At 45.7% G+C, this 14,101-nt stretch overlaps 1 protein-coding gene across 1 annotated transcript in view; it reads left to right on the top strand.

Annotated features, from left to right (window-relative positions):
• The window catches only part of sclt1 (sodium channel and clathrin linker 1), a 69,925-nt gene that overhangs the window by 9,343 nt on the left and 46,481 nt on the right, over window positions 1-14,101 (top strand). The window lies entirely within an intron of this gene.

Genomic DNA, 14,101 nt, shown 5'->3' with positions numbered 1-14,101 from the left:
CTGGGTGTTGTACCACTTGTGAACAGGTTCACCCGCTTAGAAGCTGATGGGACAGAAGACGTGTTTACACTGAGCGGCGGACTGGCTTGCGATGCGAATAGGGCTGTTGAGCCAAAACCAAAAAGGCCTAAGGCGGGCAACGCCATTGTAGTGGGAGACTCCATTGTGAGAGGTACGGACAGGGGTTTCTACGGCAACAGACGGGATGCGAGGATGGTATGCTCCCTTCCAGGCTCCAGGATGTCACGGACAGAGTGCAGAAAATCCTCAAGGGCGAAGGTGAACATCCGGAAGTGGTAGTGCATGTCGGCACAAACGATGTCGGAAAGAAGGGGATGAATATTCTGCAGCGCGACTTTAGAGAGCTCGGAAAAATGCTGAAAAGCAGGACCTCCAGGGTTGTTATCTCCGGTTTGCTTCCAGTTCCTCGTGCTGGCGAGAGCAGGAACAGGGAGATACGGGACCTGAACGTGTGGCTGAGGAACTGGTGCACGGGGCAGGGATTTAGATTCTTAGATCACTGGGATCTGTTTTGGGGTAAGGGGGAACTGTACAAAAGGGACGGATTGCATCTTAACAGGTGTGGGACCAGCATTCTGGCAGACAGATTTGCCACTGCTACACGGGTGGTTTTAAACTGAATAAGGGGGGTGGGGTGTCTAATGGGATAGTGGAGGATGGAGTTAAAGGGAAAGGGTTTCTTAAATGTGTGAGCGTAGAGACAGAGGGGTGTAAAATGAGGGTAGAAGCAATAGGTAGCAAGGTGAAAAGTAAAAGTGGCAGGCAGACAAAACCAGGGCAAAAATCAAAAAGGGCCACTTTTCAAAATAATTGTATAAAGGGTAAGAGTGTTGTAAAAACAAGCCTGAAGGCTTTGTGTCTCAATGCAAGGAGCATTCGGAATAAGGTGGATGAGTTGAATGTGCAGATAGCTATTAATGACTATGATATAGTTGGGATCACGGAGACATGGCTCCAGGGTGACCAAGGCTAGGAGCTGAACATCCAGGGATATTCAATATTCAGGAGGGATAGAGAGAAAGGAAAAGGAGGTGGGGTAGCATTACTGATTAGAGAGGGGATTAATGCAATGGAAAGGAATGACATTAGTTTGGAGGATGTGGAATCGGTATGGGTAGAGCTGCGAAACACTAAGGGGCAGAAAACGCTGGTGGGTGTTGTGTACAGGCCACCTAACAGTAGCAGTGAAGTTGGAGATGGTATCAAACAGGAAATTAGAAATGCGTGCGACAAAGGCAAAATAGTTATAATGGGTGACTTCAATCTACATATAGATTGGGTGAATCAAATTGGCAGGGGTGCTGAGGAAGAGGATTTCTTGGAATGTAAGCGGGATAGTTAACTAAATCAACATGTAGAGGAACCAACGAGAGAGCAGGCTATTTTAGACTGGGTATTGAGTAATGAGGAAGGGTTAGTTAGCAGTCTTGTTGTACGTGCCCCCTTGGGCAAGAGTGCCCATAATATGGATTAATATGGATATCTTCATTAGGATGGAGAGTGACATTGTTAATTCAGAAACAATGGTTCTGAACTTAAAGAAAGGTAACTCTGAGGGTATGAGACGTGAATTGGCCAAAATTGACTGGCAATTAATTCTAAAAGGGATATGCAATGGAAGACATTTAAAGACTGCATGGATGAACTACAAAAATTGTTCATCCCAGTTTGGCAAAAGAATAAATCAGGGAAGGTAGTACATCCGTGGATAACAAGGGAAATCAGGGATAGTATCAAAGCGAAGGATGATGCGTACAAATTAGCCAGAAAAAGCAGCATACCGGAGGACTGGGAGAAATTCAGAGACCAGCAGAGGAGGATAAAGGGCTTAATTAGGAAAGGAAAAATAGATTATGAAAGAAAACTGGCAGGGAACATAAAAACTGACTGCAAAAGTTTTTATAGATATATGAAAAGAAAGAGATTAGTTAAAACAAATGTAGGTCCCTTGCAGTCAGAAATAGGTGAGTTGATCATGGGGAACAAGGGTACGGCGGACCAATTGAATAACTACTTTGGTTCCGTCTTCACTAAGGAAGACATAAATAATCTGCCGGAAATAGCAGGGTCAAAGGAGTTGGAGGAATTGAGTGAAATCTAGGTTAGCCGGGAAGTGGTGTTGGGTGAATTGAATGGATTAAAGGCCGATAAATCCCCAGGGCCAGATAGGCTGCATCCTAGAGTACTTAAGGAAGTAGCTCCAGAAATAGTGGATGCATTAGTAATAATCTTTCAAAACTCTTTAGATTCTGGTGTAGTTCCTGAGGATTGGCGGGTAGCAAACGTAACCCCACTTTTTAAGAAGGGAGGGAGAGAGAAAACGGGGAATTACAGACCAGTTAGTCTAACATCGGTAGTGGGGAAACTGCTAGAGTCAGTTATTAAAGATGGGATAGCAGCACATTTGGAAAGTGGTGAAATCATTGGACAAAGTCAGCATGGATTTACGAAAGGTAAATCATGTCTGACGAATCTTATAGAATTTTTCGAGGATGTAACTAGTAGCGTGGATAGGGGAGAACCAGTGGATGTGGTGTATCTGGACTTCCAGAAGGCTTTCGACAAGATCCCACATAAGAGATTAGTATACAAACTTAAAGCACACGGCATTGGGGGTTCAGTATTGATGTGGATAGAGAACTGGCTGGCAAACACGAAGCAAAGAGTAGGAGTAAACGGGTCCTTTTCACAATGGCAGGCAGTGACTAGTGGGGTACCGCAAGGCTCGGTGCTGGGACCCCAGCTACTTACAATATATATTAATGATCTGGATGAGGGAATTGAAGGCAATATCTCCAAGTTTGTGGATGACACTAAGCTGGGGGGCAGTGTTAGCTGTGAGGAGGATGCTAGGAGACTGCAAGGTGGCTTGGATAGGCTGGGTGAGTGGGCAAATGTTTGGCAGATGCAGTATAATGTGGATAAATGTGAGGTTATCCATTTTGGTGGCAAAAACAGGAAAGCAGACTATTATCTAAATGGTGGCCGACTAGGAAAAGGGGAGATGCAGCGAGACCTGGGTGTCATGGTACACCAGTCATTGAAAGTATGCATGCAGGTGCAGCAGGCAGTGAAGAAAGCGAATGGTATGTTAGCTTTCATAGCAAAATGATTCGAGTATAGGAGCAGGGAGGTTCTACTGCAGTTGTACAGGGTCTTGGTGAGACCACACCTGGAGTATTGCGTACAGTTTTGGTCTCCAAATCTGAGGAAGGACATTATTGCCACAGAGGGAGTGCAGAGAAGGTTCACCAGACTGATTGCTGGGATGTCAGGACTGTCTTATGAAGAAAGACTGGATAGACTTGGTTTATACTCTCTAGAATTTAGGAGATTGAGAGGGGATCTTATAGAAACTTACAAAATTCTTAAGGGGTTGGACAGGCTAGATGCAGGAAGATTGCTCCCGATGTTGGGGAAGTTTAGGACAAGGGGTCACAGCTTAAGGATAAGGGGGAAATCCTTTAAAACCGAGATGAGAAGAACTTTTTTCACACAGAAAGGTGAATCTCTGGAACGCTCTGCCACAGAGGGTAGTCGAGGCCAGTTCATTGGCTATATTTAAGAGGGAGTTAGATGTGGCCCTTGTGGCTAAGGGGATCAGGGGGTATGGAGAGAAGGCAGGTATGGGATACTGAGTTGGATGATCAGCCATGATCATATTGAATGGCGGTGCAGGCACGAAGGGCCGAATGGCCTACTCCTGCACCTAATTTCTATGTTTCTATGATCTATATAGCTTCATTCCCTGCAAACCTACGTACCTATCTAAAAGCTTCTTAAACGCCAGTATTTTATTAGCCTCCACCATCAACCCTGGCAATGCATTCCAGGCCCCCGCCACCCTCTGAGAAAAGCAAAAATACTTGTCTGGCATATTTCCATTAATTTTTTTTCCCCCTCCCACCTTTTTGCAGTGCTCTCTGGTTTTGGATATTTCTACCCTGGGATAAAGGTTCAGACTGTCTATCCTATTTATGTCTCTCATAATTTTATATACTTCTATCATCCTTATCCCTCTTTACTGGAAAATGCCAATCCTGAATGCCTTTTAAATGATTCCCACATGTCATCTGATGACATACCCAATAACAATGGATCCCAATCTACCCTCCTTAGCTCCTGCCAAATGACATTGTAATCTGCCTTGCCCCAATTAAGTACCTTCCCTCGACATCTAGGCCTGTCCCTATTCAGAACAATCTTAAAACTTGTGATCAAGTCAAGAGTGTTTTATTGTCATATGGCCCGGATAGGACAATGAAATTCTTACTTGCTGCAGCACAACAGAATATGTGAATATGTAAGCATTGTATATAACGCGGGGGGGGGGGAGTTCAATAAATAACAAATATAATACAAATAACAAATAATAATATAGTCTTTTGCAGTTCAGAGCTCATAGCTTATTTGTTGTGTTTAATAGCCTTATGGCTGTGGGGACGAAGCTGTTCCTGAATCTGGACGTTACAGTCTTCAGGCTAGTGTACCTTCTTCCTGATGGCAGTGGTGACATAAGTGTGTGGCCAGAATGGTGTGGGTCCTTGATGATTTTGGCTGCCTTTTTGAGCGTCCACTACGATGGATCCCTTCGACAGTGGGGAGTTCAAAGCCGGTGATGGACTGGGCAGTGGTCACAACTTTTTGAAATATTTTTCGCTCCTGGACGTTCAAGTTGTCGAACCAGACCACGATGCAACCAGTCAGAATGCTCTCTACCGTGCACCTGTAGATGTTTAGGAGAATCCTCTTCGACCTGCCAGATCTCCGTCATCTTCTCAAGAAGTAGAGTCGCTGATTGCATTGGTGTGCTGGGTCCAGGAAAGATCTTCTGATATATGCACGCCCAAGAATTTGAAGTTATTGACCCTCTCCACCATCTTCCCATTGATATAAACAGGATTGTGGGTCCTCATCCTTCCACTACTAAAGTCTACAATCAGTTCCTTGGTCTTACTGATGTTGAGAGCCAGTTTGTTGTGCTGGCACCATTTGGTCAGTCGGTCGATCTCACTTCTATACTCTGATTTGTCCCCATCTGTGATTCGTCCAACCACAGTGGTGTCATCGGCGATCACTATCCCTAAATGCTTATTCCACCTCAACACCAGTCACCTGGCCAGACTCATTTCCCAAAACAAGGTCCAGTATAGTTCCTCCACGAGTTGTACTATCCACATACTATTTCAGGAAACCGCCTTGGATTGGCAGGATTGACATGTTCCACCGAACAAATTCTGCCCCATCCAATTCTCTTGCCCCGAGTAAGTCCCAGTCAATATTGGGGAAGTTAAAGTCACCCACTACAACAACCCTGTGGTCACATTGCATCCTTCTGTAATCTCTCTACATATCTGATCCTGTATCTCCCACTGGCTATTGGGTGGCCTGTAATATAATTACTTTAGAGTAATTGCTCCTTTCTTATTTGGCTCAACCCATAATGTCTTTGTAGATAAACACAAAAAACTCGGCGGGTCAGACAGCATCTCTGGAGAAAGGGAATAGGTGACATTTTGGGTCAAGGCCCTTCTTCGGGAGGGGAAAGGGAAAATGAGAGATATAGACGATGATAAAGAGAGATATATAACAAACTAGACTAAGTGGGACCCGTTGGGTCCCAGCATCACACAGGAGGGCTGGTCATCCAACGCAATATTCCACCTCTCCACCAATTCTAATATTGGTGGCCAGTTGGGAGGGGGGCTTTCTGGAGCGCTAGTATGGGTGTTGTGGGCTGAAGGGACTTGTTCCCAGAGGGCTAGTATGCAAATTGTGCGCCAAATGGACTCTTGGGCTGGCAATCAGTCAATCAAGCCTGTTGTGCTGGCAACTCACTCACTCACGGCTGGTGGGCTGGTAGTTGACTCACGGCAAATCCTTGAAATTCTATTTCAAGCAGGGTATAAGGCCACCAAATTCAAGTGCAGTTTCTTACCCCTTCTAGCAGGGTGCAAGGCCACCAAATTCAAGTGCAGTTTCATACCATTTGAAGTAGGGTGTAAAGCCACTAAAGACAGCGAGTCGTGACCTCCCTCCCTCCATCTTGCAGAGACTGAGCCACACCTACATTACCGGGTTTTATAACCCCTTCCCCCCTCCACCGGAAAAGGTGTGGCTTTCATGGAATGATTGACAGGAGAGAGATTCTCAACATTTTTTTTAAAACTAATAACACTTTTATTTTTCATTGATGGGAAGAATTCTCTGAACCTGCTCAGCGGAGGGGGACTGAGTAAGATGGCCAAAAATCACAGCCGTAAGTGGTAGCGTTTTATCTAAAATCAATATACAGTGCAAACAGGAAGTAAGTGCATTTAAAGTAGTGCTTTTTAACTGCAAGCCAAAGCGCTCAAGCCACCATTTGCAGTAAGTAGTGCATTTCAACTTCATGCCACCATTTGCAGGAAGTGGTGCCTTTCAACTTCAAGCCAATGCACCCAAGCCACCATTTGCAGTAAGTAGTGCCTTTCAACTTCAAACCACACCCAAGCCACCATTAGCAGTAAGAGGTGCCTTTCAACTTGGTCAAAGCTCCCAAGCCACCATTTGCAGCAAGTAGTGCCTTTCAACTTCAAGCCAAAGCAACCAAGCCACCATTAGCAGTAAATAGTGCCTTTCAACTTCAAGCCAATGCACCCAAGCCACCATTTGCAGTAAGTAGTGCCTGTCAACCTTATGCCACCATTTGCAGTAAGTAGTGCCTTTCAACTTCAAGCCAAAGCACCCAAGCCACCATTTGCAGTAAGTAGTGCCTTTCAACTTCAAGCCAATGCTCCCAAGCCACCATTTGCAGTAAGTAGTGCCTTTCACCTTCAAACCAAAGCTCCCAAGCCACCACTTGCAGTAAGTAGTGCCTTTCAACTTCATGCCACCATTTGCAGTGCCTTTCAACTTAATGCCAAAGCACCCAAGCTACAATTTGCAGTAAGTAGTGCCTTTCAACTTAAAGCCAAAGCACCCAAGCCACCATTTGCAGTAAGTAATGCATTTTAACTTCAAGCCATTGCACCCAAGCCACCATCTGCAGTAAGTAGTGCCTTTCAACTTCATGCCACCATTTGCAGTAAGTGGTGTCTTTCAACTTCAAGCCACAGCCAAGCCACACCTAAGCCACCATTTGCAGTAAGTAGTGCCTTTCAACTTCAAGCCAAAGCAACCAAGCCACCATTTGCAGTAATAGTGCCTTTCAACTTCAAACCAAAGCTCCCAAGCCACCATTTGCAGTAAGTAGTGCTTTCAACTTCAAGCCAAAGCACCCAAGCCACCATTTGCAGTAAGTAGTGCCTTTCAGCTTCATACCACCATTTGCAGTAAGTGGTGTCTTTCAACTTCAAGCCACCATTTGCAATAAGTAGTGCCTTTCAACTTCAAGCCAAAGCAACCCTGCCACCATTTGCAGTAAATAGTGCCTTTCAACTTCAAGCCAAAGCTCCCAAGCCACCATTTGCAGTAAGTAGTGCCTTTCAACTGCATGCCACCATTTGCAGTAAGTAGTGCCTTTCAATTTCAAGACACACCCAAGCCAACCAGGGAGGGGGGCTTTCTGGAGCGCTAGTATGAACCATTTTAGAACCAATGGACTTTTTTTTTGCAAGTTTAGAACCGAGACACTTTTTGCAAGCTTTAGAACCAATAGACATGTTTTTGCCAGCTTTAGAACCAATAGACACACTTTTTGCCAGCTTTAGAATCAATAGACATTTTTTGCCAGCTTTAGAACCAAATAGACATTTTTTGCCAGCTTTAGAACCAATAGACATTTTTTTGCCAGCTTTAGAACCAATAGACATTTTTTTGCCAGCTTTAGAACCAATAGACACGTTTTTGCCAGCTTTAGAACCAATAGACATTTTTTTGCCAGCTTTAGAACCAATAGACACGTTTTTGCCAGCTTTAGAGCCAATAGACACGTTTTTGCCAGCTTTAGAGCCAATAGACATGTTTTTGCCAGCTTTAGAACCAATAGACATGTTTTTGCCAGCTTTAGAGCCAATAGACATTTTTTGCCAGCTTTAGAGCCAATAGACATATTTTGCCAGCTTTAGAGCCAATATTTTTGCCAGCTTTAGACATAGACATATTTTTGCCAGCTTTAGAGCCAATAGACATATTTTTGCCAGCTTTAGAGCCAATAGACATATTTTTGCCAGCTTTAGAACCAATAGACATATTTTGCCAGCTTTAGAACCAATAGACATATTTTTGCCAGCTTTAGAACCAATAGACGTTTTTTGCAAGCTTTAGAACCAATAGACGTGTTTTGCCAGCTTTAGAACCGAACGGACGTATCTCATAGAAGTCTTTGTGCTAGCTTTAGAACCGAACGGACGTATATTTGCCAGCTTTAGAACCGAACGGACGTATATTTGCCAGCTTTAGAACCGAACGGACGTATATTTGCCAGCTTTAGAACCGAACGGACGTATATTTGCCAGCTTTAGAACCGAACGGACGTATATTTGCCAGCTTTAGAACCGAACGGACGTATATTTGCCAGCTTTGCCAGCTTTAGAACCGAACGGACGTATATTTGCCAGCTTTAGAACCGAACGGACGTATATTTGCCAGCTTTAGAACCGAACGGAAGGATATTTGCCAGCTTTAGAACCGAACGGACGGATATTTGCCAGCGGTAGAATATATTTGCCAGCTTTAGAACCGAACGGAAGTATATTTGCCAGCTTTAGAACCGAACGGGACGTATATTTTGCCAGCTTTAGAACCGAACGGACGTATATTTGCCAGCTTTAGAACCGAACGGACGTATATTTGCCAGCTTTAGAACCGAACGGACGTATATTTGCCAGCTTTAGAACCGAACGGACGTATATTTGCCAGCTTTAGAACCGAACGGACGTATATTTGCCAGCTTTAGAACCGAACGGACGTATATTTGCCAGCTTTAGAACCGAACGGACGTATATTTGCCAGCTTTAGAACCGAACGGACGTATATTTGCCAGCTTTAGAACCGAACGGACGTATATTTGCCAGCTTTAGAACCGAACGGACGTATATTTGCCAGCTTTAGAACCGAACGGACGTATATTTGCCAGCTTTAGAACCGAACGGACGTATATTTGCCAGCTTTAGAACCGAACGGACGTATATTTGCCAGCTTTAGAACGGACGTACGTATATTTGCCAGCTTTAGAACCGAACGGACGTATATTTGCCAGCTTTAGAACCGAACGGACGTATATTTGCCAGCTTTAGAACCGAACGGACGTATATTTGCCAGCTTTAGAACCGAACGGACGTATATTTGCCAGCTTTAGAACCGAACGGACGTATATTTGCCAGCTTTAGAACCGAACGGACGTATATTTGCCAGCTTTAGAACCGAACGGACGTATATTTGCCAGCTTTAGAAACGAACGGACGTATATTTGCCAGCTTTAGAACCGAACGGACGTATATTTTGCATGCATTAGACCAGAACGGACGTCTAATTGCCAGCTTTAGAACCGAACCGGACGTATATTTGCCAGCTTTAGAACCGAACGGACGTATATTTGCCAGCTTTAGAACCGAACGGACGTATATTTGCCAGCTTTAGAACCGAACGGACGTATATTTGCCAGCTTTAGAACCGAACGGACGTATATTTGCCAGCTTTAGAACCGAACGGACGTATATTTGCCAGCTTTAGAACCGAACGGACGTATATTTGCCAGCTTTAGAACCGAACGGACGTATATTTGCCAGCTTTAGAACCGAACGGACGTATATTTGCCAGCTTTAGAACCGAACGGACGTATATTTTCCAGCTTTAGAACCGAACGAACCAGCTTTAGAACCGAACGGACGTATATTTGCCAGCTTTAGAACCGAACGAACGGACGTATATTTGCCAGCTTTAGAACCGAACGGACGTATATTTTGCCAGCTTTAGAACCGAACGGACGTATATTTGCCAGCTTTAGAACCGAACGGACGTATATTTGCCAGCTTTAGAACCGAACGGACGTATATTTGCCAGCTTTAGAACCGAACGGACGTATATTTGCCAGCTTTAGAACCGAACGGACGTATATTTGCCAGCTTTAGAACCGAACGGACGTATATTTGCCAGCTTTAGAACCGAACGGACGTATATTTGCCAGCTTTAGAACCGAACGGACGGACGTATATTTGCCAGCTTTAGAACCGAACGGACGTATATCTGCCAGCTTTAGAACCGAACGGACGTATATTTGCCAGCTTTAGATCCGAACGGACGTATATCTGCCAGCTTTAGATCCGAACGGACGTATATTTGCCAGCTTTAGAACCGAACGGACGTATATTTGCCAGCTTTAGAACCGAACGGACGTATATTTGCCAGCTTTAGAACCGAACGGACGTATATTTGCCAGCTTTAGAACCGAACGGACGTAAATTTGCCAGCTTTAGAACCGAACGGACGTAAATTTGCCAGCTTTAGAACCGAACGGACGTATATTTGCCAGCTTTAGAACCGAACGGACGTATATTTGCCAGCTTTAGAACCGAACGGACGTATATTTGCCGGCTTTAGAACCGAACGGACGTATGGTTGCCAGCTTTAGAACCGAACGAACGGATATTTGCCAGCTTTAGAACCGAACGGACGTATATTTGCCAGCTTTAGAACCGAACGGACGTATATTTGCCAGCTTTAGAACCGAACGGACGTATATTTGCCAGCTTTAGAACCGAACGGACGTATATTTGCCAGCTTTAGAACCGAACGGACGTATATTTGCCAGCTTTAGAACCGAACGGACGTATATTTGCCAGCTTTAGAACCGAACGGACGTATATTTGCCAGCTTTAGAACCGAACGGACGTATATTTGCCAGCTTTAGACCCGAACGGACGTATATTTGCCAGCTTTAGAACCGAACGGACGTATATTTGCCAGCTTTAGAACCGAACGGACGTATATTTGCCAGCTTTAGAACCGAACGGACGTATATTTGCCAGCTTTAGAACCGAACGGACGTATATTTGCCAGCTTTAGAACCGAACGGACGTATATTTGCCAGCTTTAGAAACCGAAGAGGACGTATATTTGCAGCAGCTTTAGAACCGAACGGACGTATATTTGCCAGCTTTAGAAACCGAACGGACGTATATTTGCCAGCTTTAGAACCGAACGGACGTATATTTGCCAGCTTTAGAACCGAACGACATCTATTTGCCAGCTTTAGAACGTATATTTGCCCGAACGACATCTATTTGCCAGCTTTAGAACCGAACGACATCTATTTGCCAGCTTTAGAACCGAACGACATCTATTTGCCAGCTTTAGAACCGAACGACATCTATTTGCCAGCTTTAGAACCGAACGACATCTATTTGCCAGCTTTAGAACCGAACGACATCTATTTGCCAGCTTTAGAACCGAACGACATCTATTTGCCAGCTTTAGAACCGAACGACATCTATTTGCCAGCTTTAGAACCGAACGACATCTATTTGCCAGCTTTAGAACCGAACGACATCTATTTGCCAGCTTTAACCGAACGACATCTATTTGCCAGCTTTAGAACCGAACGACATCTATTTGCCAGCTTTAGAACCGAACGACATCTATTTGCCAGCTTTAGAACCCGAACGACATCTATTTGCCAGCTTTAGAACCGAACGACATCTATTTGCCAGCTTTAGAACCGAACGACATCTATTTGCCAGCTTTAGAACCGAACGACATCTATTTGCCAGCTTTAGAACCGAACGACATCTATTTGCCAGCTTTAGAACCGAACGACATCTATTTGCCAGCTTTAGAACCGAACGACATCTATTTGCCAGCTTTAGAACCGAACGACATCTATTTGCCAGCTTTAGAACCGAACGACATCTATTTGCCAGCTTTAGAACCGAACGACATCTATTTGTCAGCTTTAGAACCGAACGACATCTATTTGTCAGCTTTAGAACCAATAGACACATTTTTTGCAAGCTTTAGAACCAATAGATATTTTCTTCCAAGCATTTTAGAACCAATGGACATTTTTTGCCAGCTTTAGAACCAATAGACACGTTTTGCCAGCTTTAGAACCAATAGAGAATTTTTTTGCAAGCTTTAGAACCAATAGACATTTTTTTTTTTGCAAGCTTTGGAAACAATAGAGACATTTTTTGTAAGCTTTAGAACCAATAGACATTTTTTTGCAAACTTTAGAACCAATAGACTTTTTTGAAAGCTTTAGAACCAATATACACTTTTTTTGCAAGCTTTAGAACCAATAGACACATTCTGCAAGCATTTTAGAACCACTAAGGGCACTTACATTTGAGTAGACATGTGTTCAGTGTTATTCACAGCTCAGAGAAACGTGACCCTCTGCCTTCCTCCATCTTGAAGAGACTGTGTGGCACACCACTTCCTGGTTTTATAGTCATAGGGGTGTTTGGAGGGGGGGGGGTTAGGGGAGGAATGGTGGGGGAGGGGGGGAGAAAAAGAGAGGTGGGGAGGGAGGGGGGGGAGGGGGGGGGGGAGGGGGGAGAGAGGAGAGGGAGAAAGGGATAGGGAGAGAGAGGAGGGCAGAGAGAGAGAGAGTGCCTTTTTACTTCAACCCAAACCCAAACAACCATTTGCAGGCAGTGCTTTTTTACCTTTAACCATATTTTCAAACCAAATTAAGGGTACTCGCAGTGCTGTAGGCATTTGTTCAGTGTCACTCAGAGCTCTGATTGAGGCACACCACTTGCAGAGACTGATTGAGGCACACCACTTGCAGAGACTGATTGCGGCACGCCACTTCCTGGATTTATAGTTCTTCCCCCTCCCTCCAGCAGGGGCAGCAGAGGGAATGGGGAATTTTGTAAAAACATTAATATCTCTGTCAATTTTCATCAACGGGAAAAATCCTCAGCACACATGCGGCAGAGGGGGGCTCTGAGCGAGGTGGCCAAAAATGACGGCCGTAGGTGGCGGCGTTCTCTCGGAAATCGCAGCACAGGTAGCCAAAACCGGTCAAGAACAGACTTTTAGTAATATAGATACTAGACCGAGTGCAGACCCGTTGGGTCAGTTCCCCAAATGTGCGGTTGTGGGGGGGAGGCGGCATGCAGCGTCATACACACTAACTAAACCCCCCCCCCCCCGCACTCACGCTAATTACCCCCCTTGATATATTAATATTATTAATTTGCTCCTTTTACCCCCATACACACCCCATCTACTGACGCATAGCCCCCAACTTGCAGTGACATTTAGAGAGGGGGTGAGGCGGGGGTAGAGAGTGAGGGCAGAGAGAGAGAGACAGAGGCACAGAGAGAGGGGCAAGAGGGAGAGGGGGGTGGAGAGGAGGAGAAGAAGGAGGGTGGGTGAGGGGGGGAAAGGTGCGGGAGGAGGGGAGGAGAGAGCGTGAGAGTGAGGGGGAGAGAGAGGGGGGTGAGGTGGGGAGCAGGGAGGGGGAGGTAGGGTGAGGGAAGATGGTAGGGGGTGTGGAGGGGGGGGGGAGAGAGGGGAGAGTAGAGATGGGGAGGTGGGGAGCAGGGAGGGTGGAGGGAAGGGGGTAGGGGGTGTGTGGAGGGTAGGGGGTTTAGGGGAGGAATGGTGGGGATGGGGAGGAGAGAGAGAGGGGGGGAGAGGTGAGAGTGGAGAGGAGGGGGGAGGAGGGGGAGAGGGGGAGGGAGAGGGTGTGCTGAGGGGGGGGTGAGGTGAGGGGAGGTGGGGAGCAGGGAGGGTGGAGGGAAGGGGGGTGTGTGGAGGGGAGGGGGGTTTAGTGGTGGGACGGTGGGGGAGGGGATAGAGGGGAGGAGGGGGAGAAAAAGAAAGAGGGGAGGGAGAGAGAGAGAGGGGGGAGTGAGGGGGGTGTGCTGAGAGGGGGGGGGGTGAGGGGGGGGGGGGGGGGGAGAGGAGAGGAGGGGAGAGAGAGAGTGCCTGTTTATTTCAACCCAAACAACCATTTGCAGGCAGTGCTTTTTTACTTTAACCATATTTTCATTTTCAAACCACATTAAGGGTACTTACTCATAGTTGTGTGGACATTTGTTCAGTTTTATTCACAGCTCAGAGAAACGTGACCCTCTGCCTTCCTCCAGCTTGCAGACTAATTGAGGCACACCACTTCCTGGTTTTATAGTCCCTCCCCCCTGCCGCC

This window comes from Leucoraja erinacea, chromosome 1 (assembly GCF_028641065.1).
Source record: "Leucoraja erinacea ecotype New England chromosome 1, Leri_hhj_1, whole genome shotgun sequence".
Lineage (NCBI taxonomy): Eukaryota > Metazoa > Chordata > Chondrichthyes > Rajiformes > Rajidae > Leucoraja > Leucoraja erinaceus.
The sequence above is the reverse complement of the archived record's forward strand: the minus strand, read 5'-3'. Positions and strand labels throughout refer to the sequence as shown.